The sequence below is a fragment of the Sapajus apella genome, unplaced genomic scaffold (genome assembly GCF_009761245.1).
Source record: "Sapajus apella isolate SASKATOON/1434 unplaced genomic scaffold, GSC_monkey_1.0 scaffold6, whole genome shotgun sequence".
Taxonomy (NCBI): domain Eukaryota; kingdom Metazoa; phylum Chordata; class Mammalia; order Primates; family Cebidae; genus Sapajus; species Sapajus apella.
The window spans coordinates 66293156-66312414 of NW_022436946.1; the positions used below are offsets into that span (position 1 = coordinate 66293156).

Here is a 19259-nt window from a genome sequence, read left to right on the forward strand (position 1 = left end):
ATGCAATTTCTTAAATATGTTGATGTTCTTTATTTTTTGGTATTTTTTAGAAAGGCTGATACTGGTTGTTCCTTTCTATTTGTAGTGGTTCTTTCAGAAGCTCTTGTAAAGCAGGCCTGGTGGTGATGAAATCTCTGAGTGCTTCCTTGTTCACAAAAGATTTTATTTTTCCTTCACTTATGAAGCTTAGTTTGGCTGGATGTAAAATTCTGGGTTGAAAGTTTTTTTCTTTAAGCATGTTGAATATTGGCCCCCACTCTCTTCTGGCTTGTAGGGTTTCTACTGAGAGATCTGCTGTGAGTCTGATGGGCTTCCCTTTGTGGGTAACCCGACCTTTCTCTCTGGCTGCCCTCAGTATTTTCTCTTTCATTTCAACCCTGGTGAATCTGGCGATTATGTGCCTTGAGGTTGGTCTTCTTGAGGAATATTTTTGTGGTGTTCTCTGTATTTCCTGGAGTTGAATATTGTCCTGCCTTGCTAGGTTAGGAAAGTTTTCCTGAATAATATCCTGAAGCGTATTTTCCAGCTTGGATTGATTCTCTTCGTCACATGCAGGTACACCTATCAAACATAGATTAGGTCTTTTCACATAGTCCCATATTTCTTGGAGACTTTGCTCGTTCTTTTTTATCCTTTTTTCTCTAATTTTGTCTTTTTGTTTTATTTCATGAAGTTGGTCTTCGACCTCTGATATCTTTTCTTCTACTTGATCAATTCGGCTGTTAAAACCTGTGCATAGTTCGCGAAATTCTCGTGTTGTATTTTTCAGCTCCATTAATTCACTTATATTCCTCTCTAAATTGTGTGTTATTGTTAACATTTCTTCAAACCTTTTTTCAAAGTTCTTGGTTTCTTTGCATTGGTTTAGAACAAGTTCTTTTAATTCCCAGAAGTTTCTTATCATCCACTTTTTAAAGCCAGCTTCTGCTAATGGAACACAGTCTTTCTCCATCAGGCTTTGTTCTGTTTCTGATGAGGAGCTGTGATCCCCTGTAGAGGGAGAGGCGTTCTGAGTTTGGGTATTCTCAGCCTTTTTAGGCTGTTTTCTTCCCTTCGTTATAGATTTATCCATCTGTGGTCTTTATAATTATCGTCTTTATAGTTGGGTTTCTGAATGGACGTCCAACTTGTTGATTCCCGGTGCTAGAATCTGAGCAACCCACTGCTCCGGCCAAAACAGCGGCTTTAAGATTGATGGTGCTTTTCTGACTCTGCACCAAGAACCGCCACACCAAGGCAGCGGCAAAACCGCCTCACCGCCCTCAAGAGTCACGCTGGCGACACGTGGGGCTCCTCCGCTGGGAGTCTCCTGGTGTGTGAGCAACAAAAATTAATCTGAAAGTGTGGCGTCCTCTCGTTCTCTGCTCTTTCAGTGGGAGCTGCAATCCCGAGCTGCTAGTGATCAGCCATCTTGGATCTCTCTCTCATATTTTTCAAATGAGATAACAAAGGGAAATATAGGGAAAGAACATGAATAAGCATAGGATCATTAAGGAGTCAGCATCACATGATTAGTGAGTATGAAGTAGCCATGCTATTATAATCACAATAATTTAAGAGCTAGTAGAAAACCTTAAGTGGTCTCAAGTCCAAACTCATTTGATAGATGTCGACAGTTACTTGAGGTTCACTTCATAGACTGAATGTTTCTTTTGCTTTCTCCAATGTCCTAGGAAGCCTGTGACTAAACATCAGCATTTTTTAAAATCAGACCTGTAATAAAGGTCTCTCCTTCCTTTTTTATTTCTCATAACAAAAAAACTCCAGGAAGCATTTATCTTTTTCTGAGTTCTAAATTGGAAATCTTTTTTTTTTTTTTAAATCAAACTTAGACCTCGTAACCCAGGAGAAAAAAAAAAAAAAATCACACCATCTCTGCACAGTGGAAAACAAGTTTTGTTAAGTGGTGTTATCAACTTTTGACAGAAAGATAACACCTCAACTTAGTTTACATGAGGCAGGGCAGGTTTGAAGGATCAAAGGCATTTTGGAATGCATGTGAATTTTGACAGGTCTATGGGATATCCTAGGAAAAAATGTGTTAATTAAGAGTAGACCTCAAATCCTTTAATACTGACTCACAGGCTCAGTGACTAGAAATTCCTGCTTTGGGCACGTAAAATCTATAATTAGAACTCATGGTAATTGAACAATATTTCCACAGTCTAAGAAGTAATGTCACCAGTGATTCTTAATAGGATATAGTCCACTGTTTGGTTTACAATTTGTGTCAGGGCTTGTAACCTTGCATTCATATGCAGTGTCTCTCAGAAAGTTCTAGAAAAAGGTGCTTGAGAGTCACCTTTATCATCTAACAGGGAATCAATAGTTTATTTCCTAAGGAAATTTCGTAGTTACAAACAGCTTAAATGCTTCAACCAGAAAAAGCCAAGGAGAGAGAAAAAAACAGTGCACTAATAATATATACCCTAGGAAGTAAACTTAGGATACAGGAGAAAACAGAAAATGCAGGAGGTGTGCACATTTTTAGGAAGAGAACGTGTGAAGGTTGAGTTGATACAAGAACATGATCTGTGGTTATGTCAACTGTGATAAGAAGATTTGTGCTATTTTTTCAGAGGATAATTTGGTTATTGAATGTGGCCAATACCTTCTTTAGAATCTATGGAAATACCATACACTAAACTTATATGAACATTCTTTCTCTCACAGGAAAAGGAGCTTTTAAAAATAGAAATCCAACTATTCTGGCTTTAGAGCACCTCCCAATTGAGGTGCTTTGGTAAGATAACTTAGAAAAAAATCATGATTGCTACATTCCAGCCACCTCCAGTTTTCTTAAGGACACTTTGTAGTGTTCTAACACAATCTATTAAATGTAAAAATTTTGTTTGCAGACTATTATTTTATCTTGACTTGTTTGGGCTCCTTTTGTTTATTTTATCTTGTATTATTTATTATTATTTTTATAATTTTAACTTTAAAAAGTTTTTGTCTTACCTTTTCTCCTACTGAATACTCCAGAGGGCATTGGCTATAAGATAACAGTGAAAAAATTAGAAGATTATATTCCCTGTGGCTGTGGCCAGCAGGATTTAAAGAAAGGCAATTGAAAATTAGTAATCATTATTGTTTTAAAATATTTAAACTGCCTACAGATTGCACATTATCTGCAACAATGACGTGGGAATATTGCTAGGGAAAGCAATAATTTATTACTCCAGACAAAAACTTGCTTAATATTCCATGGCAATTTACAAAAAACAAAATGTTCCTAACATTTTATTTATGAGTGATCATGCATTCATCCTTAATCATAAGGGTGTCAGAGAAACCAGAAAAAATAATAATATATCAAAATATTCTTTTAATTTACAATATTGTTTTTATTCAAGCAAGGAACTAAGATAACTTTTCTCTACTGGCCTAGCTTTTCATCTACTTCTGCCACATTTTTGACAGCCATATTTTAAAAAATTGTACGTGTGTGTGTGTGTGTGTGTGTGTGTTCACTTTTCCAAGTCATATTAAATGGAAAGGCTCTATGTCTACCTATCCTGTATGTCTACCTTGACGTAAAGGTCATCCCATGATATTGCAGGTTCCGTTTAAGGCTCTGGTTAAATTCCACTTTCTTCATGAGCTCTACAGCTTTTTCTGACCTTCTATTGATCTTATTTTCCAAATTGCTGACCTGAGAATCAAATGTTGCTAAGTATATTGACTTATATTTCTGTGTTATATAATTTTTAAACTTCTTGAAATATATTTTAACAATTGAGTATCCACATATTTTCTTCTGTAAAAAACCTTTATGCTCATTGAACACTATTCTTTATAGTTTCCTCAGTCCCTTGTACAGTGTCTGCCATAACGTTGGCCCTCATTAGCAGAAAAAATACCAGATCATATAAATTCTCTGAATTTCTAGCCAGAACACTCTTTTTCATCAGAATTTCTGAGCTCCCAAATTTGAAAGAGTATTATTCTCTCCCTAATAAAACATATAATGATCTTTAGAAAAAATAAAACAATCCATGGCGAACAATTTATGGTAGGTAACAATACATGGTTTGTTTATTTTAAAAAATAAAGCAATCCATGAAGGCATTTCTTAGAGGAACTGTTGATCTAGCACTAGTATGTAGCCTTGAAAACTAGAGAAGCTATTGCTAGAGCAATAGTTTCTCTAAGAAATGCCCTCATGTCCTGAAATAAGTCCGCAGTTCCTTGAAAGACAGATGGCTCAGTGTTACTACCTTGACACCCTCAGAAAGTAGCAGAAAGTAGTGCATTGGAAGTCTCTCCATTGAACCCTAAGAGTAGCAACTACAGGACAGTCTGGCACCTTCTGGAAGATTAAATGAAAAATTTGTAAAGTCTCCTGCATAGCATGAGAAGTATAATCTCATATCTGCTTTAGTTTAGTTGAGTTTATTGTAGTAGTTGGGGTTCTCCAGAGAAATGGAACCAATAGGATGTGTGTGTGTGTGTGTGTGTGTGTGTACACATGCTCACACAGGCACACACACACATATATAACGATTAAAAAGGCTGGCAAGTCCAAAGTCTTCAGGGTGTGCCAGCAGGTTGGAGACCCAGGAAAGAGCTGATGTTGCAGTTCAAGTCTGAATGCCATCTGCTCCAAAATTCTCTCTTGCTCGGGAGAGATCAGTCTTTTGTTCTAGTTTGTCTTTCACCTGATTAGATGAGGCCCACCCACATTTTGGAGGGCCATCTGCTTTACTCAAAGTCCACTAAGTAAATGTAGATCTCTAAAAACACCATTACAGAAACATCCAGAATAATACTCAGCCAAATATCTGAGCACTGTGGGTCAGCCAAGTTGACACATGTAATTTACCATCACATTTAGTTTTTATTTTATTTTAACTGCAGGTACTCCCACAGTCTTTTGGGGCAGTGTGAACTTCATCTCCCTGAGGGTGGGGACCCTCTGCAAGTTATTCATCAATGTATCCACAGTACTTAGCCCAACAGATGAATAAATCACTGCACACTACTAGCAGCCATTCTCAACCATCCTCCTTCTTTTCTCCTACTCTGGCATTTGAGGCAGCATGTGATTCAACAGTAGTCCCCTGTCCCTTCATGTATACCCCCCCACCATACATACACATTGTCTCACTTGCTCATAGGCCACAGGGGCATATATTAAAAGTGAATCATCCTAAATATGCAGTCCATAAGCAAACTGATATCTAATCAGACATTGGCCAAGTAACTTTATCCTACATTGTCACAGAAGGCAGGGACTGTCTTTGTTACTTGGTAAAGTGGCATCTACTTCCCTAAGCACACTTTAGCTTCATTTTGATACCTTGCTTTTTCTTGCTCCTTCTCCTGTTACTTGGCCTTTACACACACACACACACACGCACACGCACACACATGCACACACCTACCTCCCCTACCTTTCTTCTTCTCTTTTGTCCTTTTTTCCCAAACTTTTTCTTACCTTCATATATTTTCCCAAGAGTGGAAATAACAATATTAGGATTCACAGAGCTGTCTGTGAAGCTCTCTTGTCTTCTGGGAGGATTATCAGTTGTTCTTTTGTCTCCAACCTACCCTAGGGTGTAACTCACTGCACTGTTCAATGTCACAGGCTTCAGTATCACATTCAGGCTTATGGTCGTTGTGATGCTTGTATTAAGTGTGAAAATAATATTGGGATTGGTGCCCAGAATCTAGTGAAACAAGGCAGTAGACCTAGAAGCCACTTAAATGTTCCTTGTTTCTACTGCTTTCTTCCTTTTCGTCTGTCTTTTCTCAGAGCTGTATTTACAAATGAAGTCTGAATTTGGAGATCAAGTGATTTTTGTTCTTGAATAGGAAGTGGATGGAAATGCTTGCAAATAAAATATTCAAAATCAATGGACACTCTTTGAGTATAATGATTTTGAAAAAATTTTCTCTGTACTATGTTGTATATTTTCTTCCTCACAAAAATTGTGTAATATGTAGGCCACTCAGGCAGAAACATCCCTGTTCATGCATATTTTTATATGTGGGCTGTTTATTATGGGGGTTTTCTTGCTCTGTACACCAGAATTTTGACTAGATGAATGAGGTAGACCAATTCTAATATTTATGCAAAGTATCGATTCTTTACTTTTTAGAATCACAGATATCTCTAAGGGTCTAAAGAAAGTGATGAATCCCCCATACGCACATGAAATTTTGCATAGAATTTTAGTTTTGATCTAAAGATACCCTTCAAGTCTATCCATGGGACTACAGATAAGAATCTCTAAGTATTGTTCCTTTCCCCTGTGTCCATGTGTTATCATTGTTCAGCTCCCACTTATAAGTGAGAATATACCAAATTTGGTTTTCTGTTCCTGCATTAGTTTGCTTAGGATAATGGCTTCCAACTCTATCCATATCCCTGCAAAGGACATGATCTCATTCCTTTTTATAGCTGCATAGTATTCCATGGTGTATATGTACCACATTTTCTTTATCTAGTCTGTTATTGATAGGCATTTAGGTTGATTCCGTATCTTTGCTATTGTGAATAGTGCTGCAGTGAATATATGTGTGTATGTATCTTTATAATAGAATGATTTATGTTACTTTGAGTGTATACCCAGTCATGGGATTGCTGGGTTAAATTGTACTTCTGGTTCTAAATCTTTGAGGAATCTCCACACTGTCTTCCACAATGGTCAAACTAATTTACATTTCTACCAACAGAGTAAAAGCATTCTTATTTCTCTGTACATGTACTCTGAACTTTAAAAAAACAATAATTTTTTTAAAAAGAATCTCTGTTCTTTTTAAATGCACCACTGCATTCCAGCCTAGGCAACAGAGGAGGACCCTGTCTCTAAAACTTTATTTAGAAATAATTCCTGATCTATGGCAAAAAAATCTGCTTACTCTGGACTTTATAAAGGATTAATTGAATCCTTTATAAAGGATGAATCCACTCATATGATGTAAGTTCTGTATATGTCACTAAATTCTTAACCTAACATTGAAACTCAAATAAATGTCAGTGGTGTTTGCAACAAACTTCATATTTCCTTCTTTCTGAGATTTGGTGAATTTAGGGAATAGTCTCTGCCCTGGTGTGGGCCAAATTCCATGGTCCCTCAAGCTGTAACTAGACCTGTTGATCTTCAGCATATTCTTACAGAGCCACACTGGGAGATATGTTTTCATATTCAGAAGCTAATTTTTACTTTTCTTTGTGCACTTGTGCAGCTTTCTTTTAAAGAGCAAACTCTCTATTGTATTGCTAAGTTATTTCTCTCTTAAAAAATATCTGCTATCAGTAAGTTCCCAAAGGACTTTTCTCTCTGTTTGCAGAAATCTGTGGTGTAACCTCTCTCTGAATTGTGTTTTCCATCTGTCTGTGATCTGTACTCTTTGCTTTCCTTGGGGGTTGGAAGGATAGAAGGTTTCTAAAACATCCTTTGGTTAAAATAACTTCTTTGTAGTTGGGACTTGCACTAAAAGCAGATCCCTTGCGCCAAATGGGGTAGAAACATGGAAACCATGACACCTCCTGTTCCTCTCCCACTACCGGAGGCTGAGACAGTTAAAGGTGTACCTTCCCATAATCTCATCATGCTCAGTAGACTATGGCAGATTGAACAGAATATATAAGCAGAAAATCAAATTACTTTATTCCATAGTTTCCAGTCATATCTTTTTTTTTTTTTGAGACGGAGTTTCGCTCTTGTTACCCAGGCTGGAGTGCAATGGCGCGATCGCGGCTCACCGCAACCTCCGCCTCCTGGGTTCAGGCAATTCTCCTGCCTCAGCCTCCTGAGTAGCTGGGATTACAGGCACGTGCCACCATGCCCAGCTAATTTTTTGTAGTTTTAGTAGAGACGGGGTTTCACCATGTTGACCAGGATGGTCTCGATCTCTTGACCTCGTGATCCACCCGCCTCGGTCTCCCAAAGTACTGGGATTACAGGCGTGAGCCACCGCGCCCGGCCATATCATTTTTTTAAAGAGACAAGGTCTCATCCTGTTACCTAGGCTAGAGTACAGTGGTAAAATCCTAGCTCACTGTACCCTTAAACTCCTGGGTCCAAGCCATCCTCTTGCCTCTGCCTCCCAAGTTTGAGATTACAGATGTAAGCCACTGCACCCAACCAATCTCATACCTTTTAATCTAGAGATTTTAAAGCAAATATTTTATGTGTGAAACATTTTGAATCCCAAATTTAAGCAAATATAATTCAAGAAGGCAAAAATTATTTCCAAGTCCTGTAAATTGAAAGGCAGTTAATATACTCATTCATTTAATTCATTAATTATGTATATATAATATAGTGTAAATATGAGGCAAGCTTCTACTTTCTCAAAGTTTTGAGTGATAAAAATAAAAAATTCAGTCAAGAGGAAAATCATTAGCTTTGAATCTTCTTCATTCAGGCCACAGGGAACCAAATGTCAATCTCAATCTTTTAATGATTATAAAAATCATCTTAGGAGCTGGTAGAAGCTGACTCCAGTATATCATATATCTTGCCCAATCTGCCTATTGGGATTTCTATTCTGTTTAGTTGGTCTACTTATCTAGGCTTACTTGACGCTGATTTCTCATTTTGTTCTTTTTGGTGTATTTGTATGTTTTTGCTTTCCCATGAAGAACAGTTGTTTAGAATCTGTTGTTCAAATTCCACCAAAATCCTTTTAGATTTTTGTTATAATTGAATGAAAAACATTGTTGAAAGAAACTAATCAGTGCCAGTACCTCATGCCTATAATCCTAGTACTGTGGGAGGCTGACGTGGGTGGATGGCTTGAGCCCAGAAGTTTGAGACTAACCTGGGAGGCATGGTGAAACCCCATTTCTATAAAAAAATATATAAATTATCTGATGGTACATGCCTGTAGTCCAAGCTACTTGGGAGGCTGAGGTGGGAGGATCGCTTGAGCCATGGATAGAGGATTGCTGTTAGCCTAGATTGTGCCACTGCACTGATCCACCCTGGATGACGGAGAGACCGGGACACACACATACACACACACACACACACACACACACACACACACACACACACGAAACTAATCAGATCTAAATAAATAGGAAGACATTTCAGGTTCATGGATTGGAAGACTTAATATCACTAAAAGACAGTACTTCCAAGTTTATCTATAGGTTCAACACAAGTCCTGTCAGAAACCCACCTGGCTTCTTTGTATAAATAAACAAGCTGATCTTAAAATTTACGTGGAAACTCAACACACTCAAAATAAGTAAAACAATCTTGAATACAGTTGAAAGATTCACACTTCCTTGTTTCAAAACTTATTACATTGCTACAGTAATGAAGATGGTGTGGAACTGATGTAAGGATAGATATATAGACCAGTGGAATAGAATTGAGTCCAGAAATAAACCCATATATCTATAGCCAATGGATTTTCAACAACGGTGTCAAGGCCATTCGATGGGGAAAAAAATAGTCTTTAACAAGTAGTGCTGGGATGAGTGTGTAGCCATATAAAAAAGAATGAAGTTGGACCTATATCACACCATATACACAAATTAACTCAAAATGAAAAATAGTGTATCACATCACTTATAATTCTTTATGACCTTAGATTTGGCGATGGGGTCTTAGCTATGACCAGAAGCACAAACAACAAAAGAAAAAATAGATAAATTGGATTGCATTAAAATGAAAAACTTTTATGTTTTAAAGGACGCAAAAAATGAAAAACTTTTATGTTTTAAAGGATGCAATCAAGAAAGTGAAAAGAGCCGGGCGCGGTGGCTCACGCCTGTAATCCCAACACTTTGGGAGGCCGAGGGGGGTGGATCACTAGGTCAAGAGATCGAGACCATCCTGGTCAAAATGGTGAAACCCCGTCTCTACTAAAAATACAAAAAATAAGCTGGGCATGGTGGCGCGTGCCTGTAATCCCAGCTACTCAGGAGGCTGAGGCAGGAGAATTGCCTGAACCCAGGAGGCGGAGGTTGCGGTGAGCCGAGATCGCGCCATTGCACTCCAGCCTGGGTAGCATGAGTGAAACTCCATCTCAAAAAAAAAAAAAAAAAGAAAGTGAAAAGAAACCCACACAATGAAAGAAGCTATTTACAAGTCTATGTCTGGTTAGGACTTATATGTAGATTATATTAAGGAATCACAGCTCAAAAGCCAATTTGGTTCTGCTGGCTACAGGACCTTCAGTAACCATCACACAGGGGAGAAGACAAAGCACCTGGGCTTGCCCAGATGGCCTGTCGCTACCCTCCCACCTTCTGTGGCAGTGCATGGAGCTGCCTGCCACACAAGCAAAATTATGGGAGTGTACTCTTCATGGTAGATGAGAATTCCATGACATGAGATCCCTTCAAGTGGTGGTGGCTATTTCCTATGTTCTGTTTTTGAAATTAGATCAGATTTCAAGCCTTTTCTTTTTTTTTTTTTTTAATTTATTTTATTGCATTTTAGGTTTTGGGGTACATGTGAAGAACATGCAAGATTGTTGCATAGGTACACACATGGCAGTGTGATCTGCTGTGTGTACCTTCCTCCCCATCACCCACATCTAGCACTTCTCCCCATGCTATCTCTCTCCTACTCCCCTCCCCTCGCTGTCCCTCCCCTGTTTCCCCCCAACAGACTCCAGTGTGTAGTGCTCCGCTCCCTGTGTCCATGTGTTTTCATTGTTCAACACCCACCTATGAGTGAGAACATGTGGTGTTTGATTTTCTGTTCTTGTGTCAGTTTGCTGAGAATGATGGTTTCCAGGTTCATCCATGTCCCTACAAAGGACACAAACTCATTGTTTTTGATGGCTGCATAATATTCCATGGTGTATATGTGCCACATTTTCCCTGTCCAGTCTATCATCGATGGGCATTTGGGGTGGTTCCAGGTCTTTGCTATTGTAAACAGTGCTGCAATGAACATTCATGTGCACGTGTCCTTATAGTAGATTTATAATCCTTTGGATATATACCCAGTAACGGGATTGCTGGGTCAAATGGAATTTCTATTTCTAGGTCCTTGAGGAATCGCCACACTGTCTTCCACAATGGTTGAACTAATTTACACTCCCACCAACAGGGCAAAAGTGTTCCTATTTCTCCACATCCTCTCCAGCATCTGTCTCCAGATTTTTTAATGATCACCATTCTAACTGGCGTGAGATGGTATCTCAATGTAGTTTTGATTTGCATTTCTCTGATGACCAGTGATGATGAGCATTTTTTCATATGTTTGTTGGCCTCATGCATGTCTTCTTTTGTAAAGTATAAAAATATGGAACGCTTCATGAATTTGCGTGTCATCCTTGCGCAGTGGCCATGCTAATCTTCTCTGCATCGTTCCAATTTTAGTATATGTGCTGCCGAAGCAAGCACTCAAGCCTTTTCATTATAATTGTGTTCTTTATCTTGAGAAAAGCTTAAATGCTAGGCAGTAGTTCTCAACTTCAGCTGTACATTAAAATTACCTGGGAATGTTTTGAAACATACTCATATCTGCTTCCCAGTGCAGACCAAATAAATCAGGATCTCTGGGGGTGGGTCACGGGCATAAGTAAATCAAATGTGCAGCCAGGACAGTGAACCACTGAGCTAGAATCCTCTTTAATTCAGTCCAGCTCTTCTCCAATAAATAGAGTCAATGTGTTTAGAGTTACTGTCAGCCATCTACTATAACAGATGTCAGGAAACTCTTATCTGTTTCTAATAAGACTTGCTTATCTGTCAGCTCTGATATTGAAAAAGAGAAGCATAGTGATGGGATTATTTCTTTTCAGAATACGACCTTATTTTTCTGTTGTTAAAGTGATTTAATATTGAAATGAATGAATTTTGATGGCCTGAGACACCCTTTTATATTCTATTTGTAATTAAAAGCATGTGAAAACACCATATTCCCCCAAACAAAGCAGGTCAGAATATTTTTAAAAACTGATTCCCTAGGTCCCTTCGAGACAGTCATTAGTAAAAGTATAAATAATATTATTTTCAAATTTTAACTTAGAAAGACTTCCTTCCCCTTCTCTCTCTCTACCCTTGCTCTAGAGCTTAAAATATTTCATATCTCCAAAAAATCTACATATGTTAATAACTCATGATTTGTATTTCCATCTTTTACCCATTTCCTGAAGTATAGACTCATTTCTCAGTATGAGATGGATCTCAGTTGCATACTTCTCTCCCAATTGTATTAAGTAATTAATTTAGAGAGGCTACAGAGAAGGGATCTAAGAAAGGGGATCCATCTTTAATGAGTACAAACTTATCTTTAAAAAAAAAAAAAGCAGCAAAACCTCTCCTGGATCCTATATCCTTTTCCAACTGACATATCTGTATATCTTTAGGAAGAGCTGCTTATGGCCGGCCGTGGTGACTCACACCTGTAATCTTAGGACTTTGGGAAGCAGAGGCAGGCAGATCCCCTGAGGTCAGGAGTTTGAGACCAGCCTGGCCAACATGGGGACAACTCGTCTCTACTAAAAATACAAAAATTAGCCGGATGCAGTGGCGCATGCCTGTAGTCCCAGCTACTAGGGAGGCTGAGGCTGGAAAATCGCTTGAACCCAGGAGGTGGAGGTTGCAGTCAGCTGAGATTGCACCACTGCATTCCAGCCTCAGTGACAGTGAAAAAAAAAAAAAGAAAAAAATGTTGTTTATAATGCTATGTTTTGTTTCCATTTTCATTTCTCCTTCTATTCTTGCTTTACCCCTTTAGAACTAGATTTTTGTGCCTATACTCTACTGAATCATCTCTTGTAAGGGTCATCAATGACTTCCTGGCTTCCAAATAAAAGGGCCACATCTCAGCCTACATCTTACTCATTTCATCAGCAGAATTTGGCCAGGTTGTACTCCTTTGATCTAAAACACTTTCTTGGGCTGACATCTTGGATAATACTTTGTCTTGGTTCCCATCTCACCTTCCTAACTTCCCCTCTCCATTTCCTTTGCTGGTTCCTCCTCATTCCCCTGATCCTTTACATTGGATTGCCCCAGAATTCTGTCTTCCTTCCCCATCTCCCTCTCTACCCTTGCTCTAGAGCTTAAAATATTTCGTATCTCCTAAAATTCTGTATATATGTTAACTCACGATTTATATTTCCATCTTTACCTCTTTCCTGAAGTATAGACTCATTTCTCAGCGTCTTCTCTTTAATACTTATAGGCGTCCCTAGTTTAATGCATTCAAAATGAACTCTTGGTTTTCTCTTCTCCAAACTCTTCTTCTCACAATCTTTCCCACTGTAGTAAATGACAACTCCATTACAAGTTGATAAAAACCTTGCCATCTTCCTTGATCTATTTCTTCTATATTCCTCATTCAGTTTACCAGTTAACCTTGACAGGTCTACCTTTGAAATTTATCCAGAATACCACCACTTCCATGCTACTGAAATGGGAAAAGTTCCCATGTTCCCTTCACAGGGCATGTGATGGGAGTGTGGCTTGCTTGTTCAGTGCCCTGCTGCTGAAACCTCTAGGGGAACATACAGATGGGCAGGCTGTGGAGCTTCAACCCCATGGCAGTGTCTAGGGGTGAATATTTACAGCTACTGAAGCCCCAATGGGCGTGTATTACAGGGTGCTCTTTTAGTTTTGCCGTCTATGGTGGCTTGTATTAACCAGCTCAATTAAACCTCTACCTTGTTGCAAGGACTCAGGGCTTTCTGTATCCCCAGTTCTTGCCTTGGTGTCCTGGAGAATCAGATCACACTTAGGCTTGGAGAATGAGTGTGAGGTTTTATTGAGTGAAGGTAGCTCAGAGGAAGTCAAAAGGAAAGGGAGTGGGAAGTTTTTCCCCTGGAGCTGGGCCTCTCAGTGGCCTGGGCCACCAGGCTCTCCTCCAACTGCCACAGCCAAACTCCAGGTTGTTCTGCTTCTGCCAGTCGCTGGCCTGCCATCGTGCTGGTGCCTGTTGGTATGTTCCTTCGCTGATGTGCTCCTCTCAATGTCCAGCCCCCTTTGTGTGCCTGACAGGGTCTTGGGGGTTTTTATAGGCACAGGATGGGGATGTGGCAGGCCAGGGTGGTCTTGGGAAATGCAACATTTGTGCAAAAAATGCCTGTCCTCACCTAGGTCTGTGAGGGTGAGCTCTAGCCAGGAATCATGCCCCTCTTTACCCAGCAATTCCCTTCCCCACTTCCCTGTCATTTAAAGGGACCACGCCCTTCCCTTCCCTGCACTTCAGTATCACTCCACCTTATTCCCAATATTACTACCTCTCACCTGGATTATAGTGGCCTACTTATGTTCTTTATGTTCCCCTTCTTATCAACCCCTCTCCTGCACTCTCCCTTCACACAAGTCAGGCTCTATCACTCCTCTATTCAAAATTGTTTTTTTTTTTTTGAGATGGAGTTTTGCTCTTGTTGCCCAGGCTGGAGTGCGTTGGCGTAATCTTGGCTCACTGTAACCTCCACCTCCCGGGTTCAAGCAATTCTACTGCCTTAACCTCCTGAGTAGCTGAGATTACAGGCATTCACCACTATCCCTGGCTAATTTGGTATTTTTAGCAGAGACGGGGTTTCTCCATGTTGATCAGACTGGTCTCGAACTCCTAATCTCAGGTGATCTGCCTGCCTCGGCCTCCCAAAGTGCTGGGATTACAGGCATGAGCCACTGCACCTGGCCCTCTGTTCAAAACTCTTAGAAACCTCCTACATGGTTCAAGATAAAAGTCAAATCCTTACCGTGACCTCTAGGGTCCTACATGATAGGGCCTCTACTACCTCTTTGGCCTCGTCTCCTAGAACTCCCACGCATAGCCACTGGCTGCAGCATACTAGCCTTGATTCTGTTCTCAAACACCCCCGGCATGTGTCCTCTTTTTCTGAAATAGTCTACCTCCCTTCTCTGCCCTTTTCCAGAATGTTCTATCCACAAAAGGAACGTAACTCACATCCTTGCTTCTCTATGCAAATGTCCCCTCCTCAGAGAAGACTACCCTAACAATCTCATCTGAAATAGCAATCTCCCTCCACTTTTCTCCCCAACCTTATTCCTAACTGCTTTGTTTTACTTCATAGCACTTATTATTAACTGACTTCACATATATTTATTTATTGTCTATTTTCTCTACTATGATGTAGGCCCACAAGGATTATTTTGTCCACTGCTATATCATTATCATTAGGAATAGTGATGGGTAAATAGTAAATGCTCAATAAACATGTATTGTTTAAATTATAACTGATTTCTTAGCTTATAGCAAAATTCTTTCTTACTACATGTTCTAAATTTTTATCATTTGATCACCTACTTTTTATTTTTAACTAAAATGCATTAACAGTTTACCCCAAATCTGGATGAATAATCACTCATTAGATACAATTCAGCACCATGTTTTGTTGGCTATAAGAAATTATCAACTATAAAATACATGATTATTTTGTATGCCACTAAGAAAAAAATGCTGCCATTTAAGGTATGACATGCTATTTATTGGAAGAAGTATTTTTGACTTATTAAAATATGAGGTCATATATATATATGCCATAGAATTAATGAAATATGGTATTAAGAATCTTCCATAGGGCAGATATTGTCCCTCTCTTCTCTGAGTAAGGGGTACAGAGGCTGGTGAGGGGAAAGACAGGTGTATGTGTGATGGTGTGACTCACAATAACAGGAGTCATGGGAGTGGTATTTTAAAAAGCAGGTAACCATAGAGATTATTATAACCATAAAGAGTACTTGGAATACTGGAGGGTAAGGTGAAAACTGATTTTATCTATATGAGTCTGTCTCATTTTGTGTTTTGTTTGCTGTTATTTTTGTCTTTTGTAAGCTCATTTTGTGACTGTTGAAGGATGTTTACTTCTTAAGGGATAAACTTAGGTGATAAAAAAAACAAAGACCAAGACAAACAATATTGAAATTAATCCAACCAATTTCTTTTTGAACCAATAAAGTCAGGTATTATCTTTTGCAAAAGAAGCAATTTAGTTTGCTTTCATTTCAAAAGCATTTGAAGCTTTCCCAAAAGGATACTTCTGGTGAATAAAATGGAAATCCAAGATGAAAAACTGCCAGGTCAGTTATCAGAGTTTGATTTATTCCTGAGAGGCAGTTGACTTAAACTGTGCATGTTTGCAAGTCATTGTATCATCGGCAGTTCTCCTGAAATTACTTGGCGGGTAGATACTGAATCACCTTACGTGGCAGCTAGTCATAAAGGATCCAGGGCTTAAGAAACCATGCAATATTAGATTAGCTATAGTGTTTTACAAGGACATTATCACTGGGAACAGACAAAGACATTGAAGGGCAAGGAACAATTCTATCCTAAGGTACACATTGGATTCCTACCCAATAATAAGTGGTTTTAGTGTCTACAGAGAAAATACAATATCTTTGCTCGTGAGATCATTTGCCATAGGATTCGTTTAAGCTTACTCCTCACCTCATACTCAGTGTTAGTTAGATTCATTTTCCATTCTTGAAAGTTTGTAATATATATATATATATATATATAAAACGTAGGAGAGAGCAAAAAAGGGAACTTGAAAAGTTATGTGCAAACTTCCCTTCTCACCTGCCTCCTATGTCTTTTTTGTGGGTGGGGTTTACTACTAGGCCTTTATTGGACTAATCCATATAATGCACTGTGGGAAGAAAATGATTTTTAAAGCCAAAACAAGTAGAATATAAGGCTGTACTTAAGATGGGCTTAAGCTACTTGGGAAGGAAGTCCCAGGGTCGGGGAGGAATCTAGAGGTACACCGAGAGAGAAGAGGGACGTGAGTTGGAACTTGACAGCTAGTAGTTGAGAGCAGCGTTGAGCAATTTCCATGAGAAGTAGAACTCTTGAGAGAGGAAGAGCTCCGAAGACCCTGTTTAGAAACCTTGCTATGACATATGTGCTGTGCATGCATCTATATGCTACTTCTGCCTCTTGAAACTTCAGTAAAAGCTTACAATTCTTTCGTTTTTTTTTTTTTTTTTTTTTTTTTTTTGGAGTGAGGTGTGTGCCTTTTTCTTTTTGGATGTAATGGCATATTAAGATGGGCCTAAGGGTAAATGTAAGGCAGCCCAATAAGTCTAGCTTTATTTATATTATATTTACTTATATTCTAAAGCTCTAATTGGGCAGCAAGCCCACCTGGGTAGAAATGCAAAGTATGCAAAGTGTGCTTAAATTTGTCCAGTGACCTCTCCCTCATTCTAACTCAACATCTCCACCAAGGTACCGCTAAGCTAACCCTTGAGCTGCCCAGTTGGACTGGCCCACATTCTCACATCTTCTCTTCCATTCAACAGAAGTACCATGCCCCAAATCCTGTTCCATTAGAGACATAGTAAGTGAGTGGCTGAAGGATGAATAACTCATAGGAGAGTGCAGTGCTTAGGAACATGGAGTGGAATCCAACAGACTCAGGTTAGAATTGACTTTGGCTTTCCTAGTTATGTGAAATTGAACAAGCTCTTAGCCAATGTTATGGCTTGGATATGGTTTGTCTCCACCAAAACTCATGTTGAAATTTGATGTAGCAGTGTTGGGAGGTGGCACTAGTGGGAGGTGTTTGAGTCATAAGGAAGGATTTCCCCTGTAATTGATTAACTCCCTCCCTCAAAATGAGTGAGTTTTTGCTCTGTGGGAATGGATTAGTGTTAGAGAGCAGGCTGTTATAAAAGCAAGTTCAGCTTCCTGGAGTCTCTCTTGCCACTTCTCTCACCAACTGATCTCTTTGCATGTGCCCAATCACTTTTCTGCTTCTCTGCCATGTTTTGACCCAGCAGATGGCCCTCACCAGAAGCTGGCCTGTTGTGGCACCATGCTCTTGAACTTTCCAGCCTACAGAATCATAAGCTGAATACATCTCTTTTCTTTATAAATTACCTAGCCTCAGGTATACTGTTATAGCAACACAAATAGACTAAGATACTCACCAATCCATTGTTTTCTTCAGGTGAAAGAGAGTGGATACCTGTCTCTTGGTGGTAGTATAAGGATTCAGTAAAACAGTGTTTGCAGAACAGACTCTACTGCTTTGGTTATCCTTTCTTTCCTTCTTCTAGTGGCAGTCTGCCACTGCTACAATGACTTATCTTCCAGCTACTGTGATTTTGTCTCTGCTGGGCCTTGGAAATCTATCTCAGTGATATTTGTTAGACTGGAGCTAAGGTGAGGACAGCTCTTTGTGCTCTTGTCACGATCAAGGTGGACTGACAGCCATTTTGTCTGCTCTGTGAAGAGGCCAGACCCCAAGAGTAAAGCTAAGGACTCCTGTTTGGAGTCAGATGGCAAGTTAGGTTATTTGAATAAATTATCCAACTGAAAAACAAATAAAAAACATAAATTGTTTCTAAGTTATTTTAAAATCAGTGAAGAGCTGACAAAATAGGTTACAGTTTAACTGCAAATGAGAATGAATGGTGGTAAACTAAAATCCAAAGTTTCTTATATTCATAAAAGATTTAAAAACTGAGGATGTGAGCTTTTGTTTTAATTAAATCAAATTTTCAAGGAACAGAAACCCAATCCTATTCAGCTTTCATGTCAGCCACTTGCAAATACTACGTTTTAAAACTTGCAGGACATAGCTTAGGTCAAACTTGGAGGGAAATTTAATGTCTTAAAATTCACATAATTTTTAAATATGAGGCTGAAAATTAATAAGCTAAGCATCCACCCCTAGAAGTTAGAAAAGTGTAGGAAAATAAAACCAAAGAAAGACAAAAGAAAAGAAAAATAATTCAAAAAGCCAAAAGATTATTCTGTAAAAAACAAAAACAAAAATTAACCAATAATTTACAAACCTCTGGTAAATCTTAAGCAGAAAACTTCTAGATCCAAGGCTCAGAAAATAGGATACTGAGTTGGGACAGGGAAGCTATGATTTTTAAGAAATTCCATAGGAGATTATCATGTACAACAATCATGTTTGGAAATCACTGCCTTAAATGACATTTGCACTTTTCGCAAGAAACAATTATTTCCCATAACAAACTTCACATACTTTATAAGAGCAATATGGCCAAGAGATACTTTTTCACCATTTTTGTTGGTATTTGCCACAAAATGACTCCCAAAACCTATGTAAAAGTGGACTTGAAATTCCACCCTATTAGGGATTTTTCATTTTAGTTAACAATACTTTTTCAGTTTTCCTTGCTCAAGTGCAAATGTGTAAAATCACTAACTGATTTATAAAATATTCCTTGTGGGAATACCTTTATGTTATGCTTAAAAGCATCAAGAGGGATGAAGAAAGAGAAAGGAGAGGTTGGGAAAGAGGGGAAAGGGCTGGTCTCAACCCTGTTACCTTGCTTTAAATTGACATGTATGCCAGACTTTCCATTCACTCCAGAC

The 19259-nt window shown here is 38.9% G+C and overlaps 1 non-coding gene across 1 annotated transcript; it reads right to left on the reverse strand.

Annotated features, from left to right (window-relative positions):
• Window positions 1–11216: 11216 nt before the first annotated feature.
• LOC116549781 lies at window positions 11217–11323 on the reverse strand. The gene has a single exon (XR_004268063.1). It is a non-coding gene; the product is annotated as a U6 spliceosomal RNA (small nuclear RNA).
• Window positions 11324–19259: the final 7936 nt, after the last annotated feature.